This window comes from Ochotona curzoniae, unplaced genomic scaffold (genome assembly GCF_017591425.1).
Source record: "Ochotona curzoniae isolate NIBS_2020 unplaced genomic scaffold, NIBS_Ocur_1.0 contig_43, whole genome shotgun sequence".
Classification (NCBI taxonomy): Eukaryota; Metazoa; Chordata; class Mammalia; order Lagomorpha; family Ochotonidae; genus Ochotona; species Ochotona curzoniae.
In genome coordinates, this window is record NW_024466218.1 from 7,627,798 (window position 1) to 7,644,409 (window position 16,612).

The 16,612-nt window shown below is 41.0% G+C and overlaps 1 protein-coding gene across 3 annotated transcripts in view; it reads left to right on the forward strand.

The window, feature by feature from the left end:
- The window catches only part of ZNF521 (zinc finger protein 521), a 280,382-nt gene that overhangs the window by 125,244 nt on the left and 138,526 nt on the right, over positions 1-16,612 (forward strand). The window lies entirely within an intron of this gene.

A 16,612-nucleotide genomic window follows, 5' to 3' on the forward strand; every position in this document is an offset into this window, starting at 1 on the left:
TGGCAGACAGATAATGATGCCAAAGTAAGATTGTGTGAGCCAACATGCTGGCTTCAGGTCCAGCAAAAAAAGAATATATATGCATATTTGCAGATAACAAATTGGGAGGGGTGGCTTTTTAATTCCGTGCTGTCAATACTCGCTGTTGTCCTTTGTCTTCTGGAGAGTGAAGAAAATATTTTCTCACAACAGGATTTTTTTTTTCTCAAAGCCCCTGTGTTTATTAAGCGCCACATGCCCACGATTCTGTTTAAAAGCACGATTCCTGAGTCTTCGCTCTCTGGGGTTTCCCAGTTCATGTCTGTTTCTCCCCCCTTCGCTCCAGCGTCTGGCGGTTTCAGATTTTCTTTGCCACAGTGAGTGCAGAAACAGGCTCATCCTTCCTAGGCACTGAGCAGAGGATGGCTCATTTGAATACCGATTGCTTTATGTTTTATCACCTGGCTCCTAATAGCTCTTTCCACTTCCTTACCTGGCCCTATCTGGAGATCCATCCAAATGAAAACTCCAGGGAGACCCTTCTCCCTTCAGTTTGGAGTGACTGCATTTCCCTTATCTTGTCTCTGCACGCACACCCTCCTGGAGGCGCCCTGCATATCCCCGCAGATAGTCATCAGGCGGCAGGGAGGGGGGAGCCGCACATGGATGCAGAGCCTGGCCCCACGGACTGTGCATCTGTGTGACAGGCAGACCCCCAGACCTGGAAGCTGTGTTTGCTTCTCCCCACCCCGCCCCAAGTAAATCTCTACTTTCCTCTTACTGAAATAAATGAAATCCTTTCAAACTGGTGAAGACAGCTAGAATACAGTTTTGAGGATGCCTCTGCGTTCATGGATTGGACTAAACACAAAGGCTTGTTGGACGACAAGTAGTAGCAGTGATAGACGAAATGGATTGTTTTTCTTAGTATGTAAGCCCATGAGCAAGTTCAAGGAAGAATGTCACGAATGTGAGTGTAGGTTTCTGTCCAATTCCCAGATTTTCCAGAGGAGGAACATTTTGTTGTAGTCTTTTTCCTCTGCAACTTTTTTTTTTTCTTTCCAAAATCAGCCTATGCTACATGAAAGTAAAGTTACAGATATGATGACATCTTCTAGGAATAAAGGCATTTTTCTGCCTAGCCATAATATCATTAACTAAGGCAATGAGCTGAATTAGCAGAAGAAATTAGATCAATCCAGAATTTCATCTGTAAGAGGCGCATAATCAAATATCTTATTTGTCACCAAAATAATTTTTGCTCTTAACAGCTTTGAGTGAAAGTTATTAAAATATTTATGAAAAAGCATGCCCCATTCCAAAATATTTTGTAGTACTTCAAATACTTAAGGCGTTTTTATATTCACGTTTAGTTTGACAATATGTAAGAGTGGTTTACAGTAGATACATTTGTGTTTGTGTGATGATGACAGTGTCTCTCTAAAATTAATATTTAATTTAAATAACTTGATTATTACGAACAATAATTAGTCATTAGTTATTGATAATTATCATCAACAGCAATTAAACTTTGTCTCTTCCTTTCTTCCTTGATCATGAGCAAGCATATATTTTGTCCTGTCTGTTCATAGTTGATATTTTCTGATACTTCAAAATTACCATATATGACAACAGCATTCCAGACAAAGCATCTCAGAAATCAATGTGCACCTGCGGATAGTAGCTACATGTTAATTTGGCTGGAGTGACATGATGAGGAGAGTCTATCCTTTAGGCCTAGTCGAGTCCTTAATTATACCTTAATGACACCTAAAATCTTAACGATCATTAGAAAGTTTATCCCGCAGATATTTAGGGTAGTATTTAACGTGTTCGAAGAAGTACTTGGTGGAGCCTTACCGTTGTGTTCTTTCAACACCTGCCTGCTGAGAGTCACAGACGACGGGGCAGAAGGGACCTTCCCTGTTAACCCTAATCACACACACACACACACACAAAAAATCATGTGGTATTGTCTGAGCTTCTGAATTCTCCAGATATTAGGAAGCCATTGAAAATTTTTTTTGTATCTCAAAGGAAATATCTTAAAAGTTTGTATCGCAAAAGTTCACAAATTTGCTCAACATTTTCATCACGATTCCCATCACCATTTGAAAGAATCCATCAGATCCTTTTTATCGTAAAAGGAAATGCGACATAGCTATTAGCCTAGGTATCCTGAATTGGAATTGAAACACTTAGCAAAGCGGGTGATATTTTCATCTCGTCTTCTGATAGAGGCTTGAGACTCTACACAGGGAAGACAGTAAACCAGGGCACACACATACTGTCAGGAAACAGGTGTGGTTTTTCCGACCGTGACTTAGGATCACACAAAAATATTTGTAGACATTTCCACACATCTTTTCAAAGACTGAAAAAGAAGAAGTGTAATTTGACTGAGGCTGCATTACCTCATGATAAGAGATTTAAATTTAAATATCAATCTGGGGAAGGATAAGTACTGTATAAAATCATGCAGTCAAAAAAATGGATGAAAAACAAAGCATGTGACACTCAATGAAGGATCGTTTTTGGCAGCTGTCATATGAGGGGCTGGTTTAGAACTGAAGGTAACATCCGGCTGTGAGTCCTATCTCTTCTCTTTCACGGTTTCACAGATTTTGTGAACATCGTTTTCTTTTTTTCCAAAATGCTGCAATGATTAATCTAGACTTTACCTTATATAAAGCACATTTGGAAACCTCTTTCTTTTGCTTTGCTCCTCAATGGTTAAGTTTGGAAAACATTTATGCATAAACCACATGGATTTTGTTAATGATCCAGTTAATCTGAGACAGAAAGAACAAAGCCCATCTATTTTTTTCCCCCCAATTTGATGCACCTTGCAGTAATTAGCATTTGCTGTGTGCTGAACAATGCTGATTCCTCTGGCCTGTAGACGGTGGCCTGGGTGTGAGGTCAGCCACTGTCCGTCTGGACCTTAGAATGTTGTGACTTTGTAGTTCTATGATAGGTGTTGGAAGGAGGTGTGTGTCTTCCTGCTTCCTGTTTTCCCAGATTTCTACGTAGTCAGGTTTTTCAAGGGGGTAGCTCACTCACATTGCAGATCATGCCACCAGCCCCCATCATGAGCCCACTGCACGTGTAGTGCCACGAAAGCTAGAATGGACGGAGGACGTGATCTTCTTCAGGCACCTTATTTTACAGACATGAAAACAGGTCGAAATAGGTGGAGATTTGTCCAAGAGCGCCCAGCTGGTGAACTGTAGACAATACCTGAGAATCCAGGTCTCTAACTCCAGGTTCAAGGTTCTCCTTTCATACTCCCTCTGGGCTGCCTCTAGCTGTTGCCTAATCCCTATTCATTTCATAAAATCTCTGACTGGGCTTTATCTTCTCAACTCACTTTCACCACTCACGGTGAAGGATGGTCTGCTTTGGTCACTGCCATGTCAGCCTTGATAAAGTCCTGGGAGTTCTGTCTAGTCTTGTGAGTAATCGCTTTTATTCCACTCTACCTCAAGGCCTCCTTTTCCAAGGAAAGAGCCACCCATGCTGCAAATCCAGAAGGAACTCTCACTTTGACCCTGCCCAACCCCTGGTCATTGCAGCTGTCCAGGGAGTGAACCAGTGGATGCAAGAGTTTGTGTCTTCCTCCCCCTCTCTCTCTAACTATGACTTCCAAATAACTGAATCAATCCCTATTAGAAGTGTGAAACTTCCCTGAGGCGTCCCCTTGTTTTTCTTTTCCTCCTCTGTCCAATCTCTCATTCACTCACGTGACCGTTACTGTGTCTAGGTTCATTTATATTCTCCATTGGATCTGTTTGTTTTCAAGTACTACGTTCCACAAAGAGCCTGACTTTGCTATGTGTATTTCTTGCAGATACCTGAAGCATTATGAATACACATTAGACTTGATTCTCCTGACATCTGTTCTTTTGTCAGATTTGTATCACTTTAGTAAGAGGAGCCACGTTCCATCCGGTTACTCAACCCAGAAATCTGGGATTCGTTCCTAACTCCTGCACTTGCCTCATTGTCCACGTTCAGTCCATCAGTAAATAGTGCTGGTTCTAGCACCAAAGATCCCATCCAGTGCTTTCTGCTACCAAAGCCATCCTCTTGTTCTAGGCAGTGATCACTGCCTGGATACTGCAGTCCCCTGAATGGATTCCTCCTCTTCCTCTTCTGTCTGCTTCCAGTACATCCTTCTTGCTACAGTTGCAATTGTAGACATGCAAATTAAATGATGTCACTTAGCGTTCCTCGGTGGTTTCCCATTTCCACAAATAAATCCCAGCATCTCACCAGCTTGTGAGAACAAGCAGATTCTGGCTGTGTCAATCTGTTCCCGCTTGTTTCCAGGAACTCTTTGTGGTGGACGATGCGCCTTGCTGAGCAGGGTTCTCTCTGACCCCCGGTTTGTGCGGCCTCCTCACCTGGGCTCTTCTTCCCCTCCAGCTTCACTGCTCCCTGGGCACCTGCCAGGCGGGCCTCCCTGCGGAGCTGATTGGTGTTGATATTCTCTTCCTGAGGATTTTAAAAAATTGCCATTATTTGCTTATTTCTGTTTTCTTACCTTTTCTGCTATCAAGTTATCATAGGGACTCAGGAAACATCACCTGAATAAATGAATATAGTTAGGAAGGTCAAAGAAGTAAAGAAAAAACCAAAAAACAAACAAACTGCATTCCATTTTATGAGGGCCCTTCAAGAAAGTCCTTAGAAAATGGGAATCATGAAAAAATTATGCATGGATTTCAAAGTTTTTTGCACCAGATAATCCATTGATTCCATTTTCTATAACTTGGAAAACTTGCCTTGTATTATCAGATCTAATATATAATTCTTTGATTCCAGTTTGAATTGGCCTAAAAGTGTTAAAATAAGCTAAAAGCTTCTTGTTGCCAACAATTAAAACATTCATCTCTGATGTGAAGTTCTGTTTTAAGTATCTTTGAATCAGTGTTGTGTCTTCATGGTTCTTTTCCTGAATGTTTCTGCTGAATGCATATACAGATGGCGACAGTTCAGAACCTCCTAAAGTTCTAGAGGTCCATTTTGCATTGTCTTAAATGAGGTGAGGTTATAAAAAAAAAGTTTTAAGGTGTGTGTATTTCCAATTGCTGATACTAAGTTTTGACAAGTCCCCAAAGAGCAAAAGTAAATGGGTTAAGCTTCCTCTAAATAAATAGTATTTTTTTTTCAATTAATAAGCCAACTTACATGACCAAATCTGTTTATTAGCTTCACTGTAAAAGACATAATGGCTTTACAAAGTTGCAATCTGCCCTTCAGGCTTGTATTGTCGTCCAATTTTTGGTTTTTACAAAGCACTGAAACAGAGAGAACAGTGGCACCCAGAGAAGTGTTAGCACTGGGTGAGTAATGATGCTGACACATGGGGACACAGGTGTCACGATGTGGGACACAGAAGAGCTTCCTTGTGTTGGCTCTTTGTCCCCAGCCTCATGATCCGTGTGCTCCGACCATCCCTCTGCGTGCCGCTGCCCTCCTAGACTTTCTGTGTTAGCTCTAGTTCTAGACCTGTCGTTGATGTTTTTCAGATGGCTCTTCAGAACATATCAAAGTTTTAAAAAATTGAAGCTGTCAGTGCTGCATTATGCATAATATTTATACATTAGGTGCTAAACCAAAAAGCTTCGGAATCATGCTGTATAGCCACAAAATTCTCTTCAAGAAAGGACGCTTTGCTTTTAGGCTGAAATTGTATCTAGATGGAGATGAGTAAATGTGTACTCCAGATTAGCCGGAGTAATGAAAGAAAACGGAAAGCCGCATCCCCGCTCTCTGAATCGCTCCACCTACTTGTGAGGCAGGAACAGCGTCTGTTACGGGCACTGTGCACGCCTAGGACTTCATAGCTCCAATGTGGAAAGCTTGCCAAAAGCTTGACAACAACTTACACAGCCAGTACTCATTATTGATACTTTTAAAGTAACTGTTTCACAGGTGTCACAATTTCAATATGCATATTTCTAAAGCTTTTGTTCCTAATCTGCCTTTCGCTTCTCCTCACCCCCATTTTCTTGTGTGTGTGTGTGTGTGTGTGTGTGTGTGTTTCTGAAGATTTCTTTATTTTTATTTTTTGGGGAAAGTCAGATTTACAGAGAGCAGAAGAGACAGAAAGATCTTTCATCTGATGATTCGCTCCCCAAGCAGCCGCAATGGCTAGAGCTGAGCAGAGCTGAAGCCAAAAGCCAGGAGCATCTTCTATATCTCCCATGCAGGTGCAAGGTCCCAAGGTCTTCAGCTCTGCTCTACTGCTTTCCCAGGCCACAAGCAAGGGAGCTGGATGGGAAGCAGGGCTGCCGGGATATGAACTGGTGCTCATGTGGGATCCTGGCTCACGCAGCGTGCAGAGCAAGGACTTTAGCCACTAGGCTACAGCGCTGGGACCTCACCCCCATTTTCCTGTTACCTAATCATCATCTCATATAGATGAACAAAATGTCAAGTTTCAATTTCCAAACTCCATTCCACTTCCCCTGCTGCAGTTGGAGGTGTAGACATGTGAACTAGATGATGTCACTCGTAGCAGTTCAGCTTCCCTTTTGACAGTGCCAGGTGGATATTCTGCCAGCCCTTGAATCAAAACAAATTGTGGTTTTTCTGTTTTGGTCAGTGTTCCATCTTTCTCTCGATCGTTCTTGTCTGCAGCTTTTCGTTTCTGATCCTGTCGGTTGGATCAGTTCCCCTCCGGGTGCTGTTGATTCTTGGGTAATTTCTGTTTACATCTTTGCATCCTTTCTCCAAGCTAAACCTCATTGGAAATCTCAGCTGGCTTGCTTCCGATGCTTTCCTTAGGAAGAAAGAAGTCTCAACAAACTTACAAATTGGGAATCATCAAACCACATTCACCAGCTGCAATATAAATAAATAATACACAAGAAAGTATTCTTTAAAAGTCTTATTAATTGCAAAGTCAAAAACATGCAAGGGACAAAGAAGCAGAAATTAAAAGCACTTGGATCTGTAATATAATTAGACTTCAAATGACTAAAGTATCTTATACAAGAAAAATTATTAGAAAATAACATGTGTTAGTGACAAAAAGATAATTTAGTAAACATTCAACAGAAGATATTAAAATGGAACAAAAGGTTACACAGTCATGCATGATAACACACCTCAGAAAACTAAAGATGATCCCAAATTCCAGTCTGGCAAATTATGGGCTCCTGCTCTTTGAGCATCTTCTGAGTGTAAGCAGACATGTGCTAAGAGACACAGGGTAATGCTAAATTTGATATTTACAAAGTAGGAACCTTGACTTTTTTTAAAAGACGATTTTCTTTCTAGATGTAGGAGACAAGTCCATCATGATTTTGAAAGACATTTTTGGAATATCATGGTTAAATATCCCCACCAGGGCCCGGCGCCATGGCCTAGCGGCTAAAGTCCTCGCCTTGAATGAGCCCGGATCCCATATGGGCGCCGGTTCTAATCCCGACAGCTCCATTTCCCATCCAGCTCCCTGCCTGTGGTCTGGGAAAGCAGTCGAGGATGGCCCAAAGCTTTGGGACCCTGCACCCACGTGGGAGACCTGGAGGAGGTTCCTGGCTCCTGGCTCTGCTTTGGCTCAGCTCCGGCCTTTGCGGCCACTTGGGGAATGAATCATCAGACAGAAGATTTTCCTCTCTGTCTCTCCTCCCTTGTATATCTGACTCTGTAATGAAAATAAAATAAATGTTTAAAATAATAAATGAATAAATAAATATCCCAGCCAGACATATGCACATCGAAGTAACAGCAGAAGCCAGCATGGAGCCCATTGAGCGAGGAGAAAGTCGTGGAACAAGGAGCCGCAGTGAGTGGGAGAGAGAGGCCAGGCTTCGGTGTGTGCCCTTGTGGTTCTCATATGAACTACTTGTGTGTGTTTGGTTTTTCATAAACAATTGCAAGTAATTGAAACCTAGTCACTTAAATATGGGAGACAGGGCCCAGCACAGTGGCCTAGTGGCTAAAGTCCTCGCCTTGAATTCGCCAGCGTCCTGCATGGCTGCTGGTTCTAATCCCAGCTGCTCCACTTCCCGTCTACCTCCCTGTCTGTGACCTGGTAAAGAAGTAGAGGGAGACCCAAAGCCTTGGGACCCTGCACCCATGTGGGAGACCTGGAGGAAGCCCCTGGCTCCTGGCTTCGGATCGGCACAGCTCCAGCCGTTGCAGTCACTTGGGGAATGAATGTTTGGAGAGAACATCTTCCTCTCTGTCTCTCTTCCTCTCTGTATATCTGACTTTGCAATTAAAAAAAATTAAATAAATCTTCAAAACAAATCTTATCAACATGGAAGATGAAACAAAAAGGGAGAAGTTTGAGAGTTCAGTGATGATACAGCGTCTCAGAGCTACACACATACACAGAACGTTAGCGATGGTTTCCTAGAACCACACACCTAAGTAGAATATCAGCTGTCTGCTCTGTAATATCTTATATCATTCACATTGTAAAGTGAGTGTGTGGCGGATGCAGTCCTGTGGAAACCTTCCTATGGAAGCACATATCTTACTGAATTGCACATTATCTTTCACAAGCAGGGCTTCCGTGAGGCCTGTAAATTCTCTGCTCTAGAATGCTGCAATGGAGTTAGGGAGTTTAAGGAGAAAAGGTTGTACTCCGAAAACAGCAAGTGCCAATGTAATCTCTTCTAGTCCATCCTAAGCTTTCATTTCTTCACGAAGAAAATGAGCATGACGTAGACTGTGGCTGCCTTATAAGGTGAAAACCAAGAGCAGATGACATATGTATATATGAAAGTTCTTAGTAAACATGAGGCCCCTGCACATGTTGTGTAGAATTAGTCAGTTATGCATTCTCTATGTTTGTCTGTGTAAGCATGCACATATGATTTATTCAGTTAACTTATTCATCATAAGCGTGCATATATGATTTATGCAGTTAACTTATTATAGAAATAATGTCATCTAATGCTGGGACTGTGGCTTATTTAGTCAAAATGTATCTAAATAAGTCATCATGTTTTCACAAAGTTGATGAAGTAGAAAAGCATAATTAAATATTAAAATCAAACCTAGAAGCAAATCAAAGAGTGAAGAAAGTATTAGACCAAAAAAATAAATGATGGCTTTGTTTACTGTGAGAGCAGGCATGGTGTGAGGCCTCCAAAAACATAAGAAGCTGAAACATACGTAGAAACAATGGGTGTGTGGGAGGAAAGTGTGAGCCAGGCAGGAAAGGAGAAATGCTCAATTGTGTTATGGGTTAAAACCTAAGAAACCGAGGAAGTAAGCACAATTTTTGAGGAAATTACATTTAAGTAGAAATTGTATATAAAAGAAATACTAAGTGAATGTCACTTCTTAGCCTCCAAACCCAGGAAGCAAACAACTGGTTTGAGAGGCGGTCAGATGCAAAGGGCTATTATTTGCCTGAAAGGGGCTGCCATGTTCTCTATGAGTAAGCATCCTGGTAGCGGGTATGAGGAGGAAAATGATTAAAATTTTATTTTGTTTCTTGGAGGGAGCATGACTTGTAATTTTGAATCATAACTTGAAGTTTCATTTTAAAAATAAAACTTTCTAGCTTGGGGCCGCCCTTGGGTTAGTGTGTAAGCGGGTGCTTAGGATGCACATGTTCATAGTTGTGCCGCCTAGGTTATGCACCCGGTCCAGCTCCTTACTCCAGGTTCGACTAACATCAGGACCCTGGGAAGCTGTAGCAATGGCCCAGGTCCTTGGATTCCTGCTCTTCGTGTGGGAGACTGGGGTTGAGTTCCCAGCTTTTGGCTTTGTTCCAGCCTAGTCCCAGCCATTGCAAAACAAGTAGGCGGGGAGCGAACCAGCTTCTTTCTGTTCTCTCCAATGGATTTTGTTAAAGTAGAGACTTTAAAGATAGGATCCCTCTGATTCAGAAATCAAAGTGTCATCGATAAACTTAAGTTGTCAAAAATCTAATGTCAACATTCCCTTCATAGCATAGATCTGAGGACTGTCTTGGATATTTTATATGTCTAAGTTTGTCTCGGTCAATAAAGCAAAATGGAGCTGTAGGATGAGCTGAAAATGTCTGTAAGTTAATAATTTAATTACAAATAGTGACCACATACTTTTTTTTCTTAAAAAAGAAAAAGTGAACGAATGAAAGAATGAACAGAGAGAGGGTGAATAGGTGGGAGGAAAAAAGAAAGACTGTCTAAATGACCGAATACAGAAGTTGAAAACTTGTTTCCTTAAAGCTTGATATCTATGCCCGCTGGACTGAAACGTTAGCATAGTTTGGTAGAAGACAGATTCTTTTAGCATTCTAATTTCACTACATTGATATTTTCTTACACCAAATATAAATCATTCCAAAACAGGTTGTTTTTTTTTTTTTTACAACTGTTTAGATTAATTTGAGTCTAGTTAGTCCCTTCATTCATGCACTCAATAGTTACTGGCTTTCAAACATGTGGCAAGCACAGTGCAGAAGCCGTGGGCACACACAGACAAACACACAGATGTTGTGTCATGTTTCTCCTGCAAAATAATTAAATCTACTGAAAGCGTGTAGGTGGTCCAAAAGTGGGTCATATTTTGATGAAAGTGATTAAGACTTTCTGGATTATAATCAGGAATATCCTTAGTGTTTAGTGGGGATATTTAACCATGATATTCCAAAAATGTCTTTTAAAATCATGATGGACTTGTCTCCTGCATCTAGAAAGAAAATCGTCTTTTAAAAAAAGTCAAGGTTCCTACTTTGTAAATATCAAATTTAGCATTATCCTGTGTCTCTTAGCACATGTCTGCTTACACTCAGAAGATGCTCAAAGAGCAGGAGCCCATAATTTGCCAGACTGGAATTTGGGATCATCTTTAGTTTTCTGAGGTGTGTTATCATGTAGGACTGTGTAATCTTTTTCTGGTCTGCAATTTCATTTTTATTAAATAATCTAAAAGGAGAGTAGGAGGTCTTGTCTCCTGGCATGACACAGAATCTGGATTTTTCTCCAATCCAATTCTTTTATGACACTTGATGATAAATATAAGAAGCTCACATCATCTCACTTGCATTTGGTTCACTCACTCCTTCCCAAGTGGCAGACATTGCACTAGATGCTGAAGCCGAACAGAGAAACAAGACATTGTCCATTACGTTACAGGAGATTCGTGACTATAATGTGAATAGATACTGTCAGTATAATACAGTTTAGTTTCCCAAATCTGAAAACCTAAAACTTACTAAAAATCAGAAATGTTTTAGACACTGATAGGATGCCATGAATGGAAAATTCTGCGGGTGACAATTACTAGTTCAAATGCAGGTGCCCTAAATACATTATATGAAATTATCTTCAGGTTATCTATACTAGGTATACATGAAACTCAAATGTATTTTGTGTTTAGGCTTGAATTTCATCTCCAATTTTTCATTATGTGTAAGGAAATACTCATATTTAAAAATCTAAATTCTAAGTCCAAACATCTATCATTCAAAACAGTTCAGATGAGGAATATATAACCTATTTGAAGAGACATGAGAAAAGTTTCTAGAAAAGCAGAATTAAAAGATTCATTTTGGTGCAAAATGTTTGAAAACTGTGGAACTTTTTCAATACTTGCATTTTGGTTAACTTTTTGACTCGTCATGTTGTTAAGTTCTTTGCCAAATGTAATTGGAAACAGTAGAACCCTCAAAGAAGGCAGCTGTTATTAGCAAGATGAATTAGCGGGGAGGCTTGCATTGAGTGTCTACAGCTCAGTGCTGAAAGGAGAACCAGCAATTGTAAGCAGGATGGAGTACAACTTGGCTAGCATTGGCTATTCTTTTCTGTAAATGTGCACTCCACTAAGTACATGTGAATATGTCCATGGCAGCCTGGAATTTGTTCCTTCTTTATTCTTTCCTTCCTTTCTTCCTTCCTTCCTGCCATTTATTTATTTATTTCTTTAAAAGTGACAGAGAGAGAGAGAGAGAGAGAGAGAGAAACCACAAAAACCTTCCATCTGCTGCTCGCTCCCCAGATAACTGCATTGGCTAGGGCTGAGCCAGGCAGAAGCCAAAAGCTCAGAACTGCATCTGGATTTCTTGCATGGGTCCCGGGGGACCAAGCAGCAAGCACGTGGGCCATCTTTGCTGCCTTCCAAGACACATGAGCAGGGAGCTCAATCAGAGGTGGAGCAGCTAGGACTCAAAACATCACCGTGTTCCCATGTGAAATGCCAGGGCTGCAAGAAGTGGTTTAACCTGCTGCCCCACATGCTGGCCCATGTGTCGGTCACTTTCCGAGTCATTGGCAAAATCACTTCATTTCCTGGGACCACTGTTTCACTGTTTATCATGTGGGAAAATTGAAATAGATGAACTCCTTGTCCCTTTCGATCCTGAAATTTACCAAAACTCTATGGATGGCGGTTCCACTGTCTGAAAATACAGAGGACATGTTTTCTATCTATTGGGAAGGTATTTTAAGAATACTGAATGGGGAAGAATTTGAAAAAAAAATTAGTTACATAAATGGTAGGAAGAAGCTAACACTGCACATTTACACACACTGTGATTGCATGACTTTTAAAAATTAGGTAAAGCAAAAGAAACACCTCTCTATCCAGGGAAAAGTATGGTTTGAGGGTGCGAACAAGAGGAATAAAGTCCACACCCACAGCACTGAGTGGGTGTAATTGCTAGCAAGCTTGCTGAAGCAGGTGTGTTTTAGGAGCAGTCGGAAGGAGTAGAGGAGGTTGACCTGACATGCCTCAGCAGGAAAGCTGCTCAAGCGGAAGGCTTGGACAAGAGGAGGTGGGATGGAAACGGAAGGACAGGGAGAAGGAGTGGGAGGACTGCAGGAAGAGGCCCCAAGGGAGGTCAAACCGATCAAGGACAGAGGTTACTCGGCTGCACATATTGTAACTGAAATAGCCAAATGGAGGATCAAACCCCAAACCACCAGCACACGGGATGTTCTTTTGACGTGATAACCGGAAGGATAGATTAGGATTCTAAACAAAGGCAGATGCCTGAAACTCCACTGGAACTTTCAGGTAGAGAGATGTTCAAAGGTTTCTGTTTAGCAATGGATTTATTAATCATACTGTGTAACAGTATGACTTATTCACTTACTAATTTAATATGGAAAAAGTAATTATTTCTTGCAGTGGCCTAATTGGATGTTACACAGCCCATCACCTACCTTCATTTTATTTATTTGTTACTTGAGAGACAGACAAAGCTCCCACTTGCCCCTGGTTTTACTCTCTAACGTCTACATTAACCAAGAGTGGGGAAGCCAGGAGCTGGGGGCCGGCAGTCAATGCAGATATCCACGTGTGCACCAGGAACATCACTAGTTGAAACATTACCCATGTCCCCATCTGCGTGAAGAGGAAGTCCGAATCAGGAACCAGAACTGGGATTTGAACACAGGCACTGTGCTATGAGATTCAGGTATCTCAATTGACAGCATAACCTGCAGGCCAAACGCCGCCCTCCTACCCCCAGCTGCTGTTAAAACAGTTGATCACCCTTTAGGACATAGATTAGTTTTACCGAAATGATTTTGATACAACATACGATTAATTATAAAAGAGAATCAAAAAAAAAAAGAAACTTTGATGATTAAATATATGGCAAATGTGAAATTCTTTTTACATTTTATTTATTCTTTATCCAAAGGTACCAATCACTCACACATACTTTATTTAGCCTATGTAACATTCCGGTTTGCTTTTAGTCCAGAACTTACGTAATCAAGAAATTGTATCTTTTAATGGATTCTAAAATATTTTTTCTTTCTGAAAACTTGCTCGTTGTTTATGGCAGGATGGTCATTTGTACTTACCAACCTCCTGGACTGGAGAAAAATGTACTGTTAATTTGCTGTAAGTCAAACATTCTTGACTCCTTCCTTTTTTTTCTTGATTTTGATTTATAGAAGAGTTATTATTTAAGTACCTATTCCCCCACCCTAAATTTCTGATTTTATTTGAATGATATGAGCATGTATAACATATTTAATTCAGAACGTTAACTAGAATTTGTTATGAATCATAAATCTCTTCAAGTTAGAAATTAACAAAATATTACAGCCACCGGTAACCAAAAGTAAATTTCTTGTTCTAATTCAAAAAGAGCACAGCAGTATCAATTTAATCTGTTATGCGTGTTCTTGCACTTCACTGAGTTGTGGTGCTGTGTAAGGTGGTCAGGAGCCTTGCAGACAGAAATAGACCAGCCCAGGTAGCACCTTGTGCATTGCAGGTGATGGATGTAGGCAACTCATGAGATTGTCCTTTGCACAGTCAATAGACAAAATTTAATGACTGCCGACTCTGTAGAAAACATTATAGGAGATTCAATTCGGGTATATTTGCCACAGCATAGACATAATCAGCAACTGAACCCATCACATGAAATGAGATCATTTAGAAGAAGGTATTTTAACAGGGGCCTCTGTGACTTGTTCAGGGAGGGAGATAAACCACTTCCCCTGGGAGAGACTCTGAAAGTGTGAATCACGAGAAACGAGGTTAGAGGTAAGTAACACAGCATCTCTGGCCACAGGAAACAGGCTCAAGTTTAGCATGAGTGTGAAACACCAAGTTTCAGGAGAGAGAGTCACATTCTGAATGAAAATGTTAGTAGGTAGAATTAGTTTTTTTTTTATTGTTACAGATTTATTTTTATTATTTTTTTATTGGAAAGGCGGATATACAGAGAGGAGAGACAGAGAGGAAGATCTTCCGTCCGATGATTCACTCCCCAAGTGAGCACAACGGGCCGATGCTATGCCGATCCGAAGCCAGGAGCCTCTTCCGGGTCTCCCACGCGGGTGCAGGGTCCCAAAGCTTTGGGCCGTCCTCGACTGCTTTCCTGGGCCACAGGCAGGGAGCTGGAAGGGAAGCGGGGCTGCCGGGATAGAACCGGCGCCCATATGGGATCCTGGGCGTGCCAGGCTAGGACCTTAACCACTTGCGCCACCGCGCCGGGCCCAGAATTAGTTTTAAACTTAAAAAAAATGATTCTTCGTTTGTGAATTTCAAGATAATAAATTCTTTCCATGAGATTTATTTGGTGTAATCCACGAAAATTATTTCAACACTGCACTGTGTATTTTTAGTGATTGTCAGAATTTTCTGTAGATTTAGTTACTTCCTGGTTTTTGACTGGTGATGATACATTTGGAATAAAGCACCTTAGTGCTATCATATCTCATATCCAAAGAGAAAAGAAGGAAAACTTATTTGACTTTTTAAATTCATGATTTCAAATTAATGTTAGGATAAATTCATATTTTTGTAGAGCTTGTGATTTTATTTCTAAAAAAAAGGCATGGGCTACTTTTCTTTCTTGCTTCCATTAAACAATTTTAAGTCATTGATGTATGCATTTTATTTATCTTCATTTTTCTAAAAGACTTGATAACTTCTTTAAAAAACAGAGAGAAAGAAAGAGAGAGAGAATCTATCCAATGGTTCACTCCCCAGAGGGCCACACCAACTGTGGCTGGGCCAGGCTGAAGCCAAGGAGCTTCAGCTGGATCTCCCGTGTGAGTGGAAGGTACCCAAACCCTTGGGCCATCTTCCACTGCATTTACCATGCCATTAGCAGGGAGCTGGATTAAACGTGGAGCAGCCAGAACTCGAACCAGTCGCTGCATTTGGTACTAGTGTCACGAGCAGCGGTTAACCCACTATATCACAGCACTGACACCGGCTGTTTTCATTTTTGTTTGAAATGCAGGGAGATGCAGTCACACACACACACACACACACACACACACACACACACACACACGTCTTTCATCTACTGATATACTTCCTAAATGCCCAAGATTCCTAAATCTCAAGATGCTGTGGATCAGGCTGAAGCCAGGAACCTGGAACTCAGCCTGTCTGTCACTTGTGAGTGATAGCAATGGCCTCAAGAATTTAAGCTCTCATGGGCTGTCTGGCAGGATGTTTGTTAGCAAGAAGCTCGCATCAGAAGCTGAGCGGATCCAATAGCTGTACCAAACATCACCTCCCCATCCAGTCATTTAAAGGAAACATCTTGACGGAGGATAGTTTTTTAACTAGATCTTTCGCTCTTTCATCCAGTCAGTTGGCCAGTGTTCTTTAATCTTATTTCTGCTCTGAACGGTCCCTCCTACTCCACCGAGTATCCCTCTGGTGTGAGCATCCTGCCTGCTTTGTGGTGGGCGTGTTGTTACAGTTTTATACTGAATAAAATTATTCTCATTTGAGATGGTAGTTTTTCCTGATTCTCTTAGTCCTTGTGAATTTGTCCCCATCTGATGAATTTCAGTTATCTTCTCGACATATGCTCACGTAGATGTTTAGTGCTGAACTGTTGGACCATGCTACTTAAGCCAAATACCGATCACAGTCCAATGTGTATGTGTGTGTCTCCTAGATTCCAGTTCCTTGAATTTGGGATTGTATTAAATATCTTTTGGTTATTTGATTTTGCCATCCTCCAGGCAGTGTGCAAGGTTTTGTAGAGTCTTTAACTCAGGATATAGACCATAATTATGAGACAATAGTGTCCTTTTATCTACTCCACGAATATATATTGTTTTCTCAGTGCCTTATTTGCCACACTTTTTATCATTAGTAATGTTATTTTTAACAATTTTCCCCCTCTTTAATCAGTAACAATTTCCTAAATTTATAATTACTTCAAAATGACTAGATTGCATGAGTA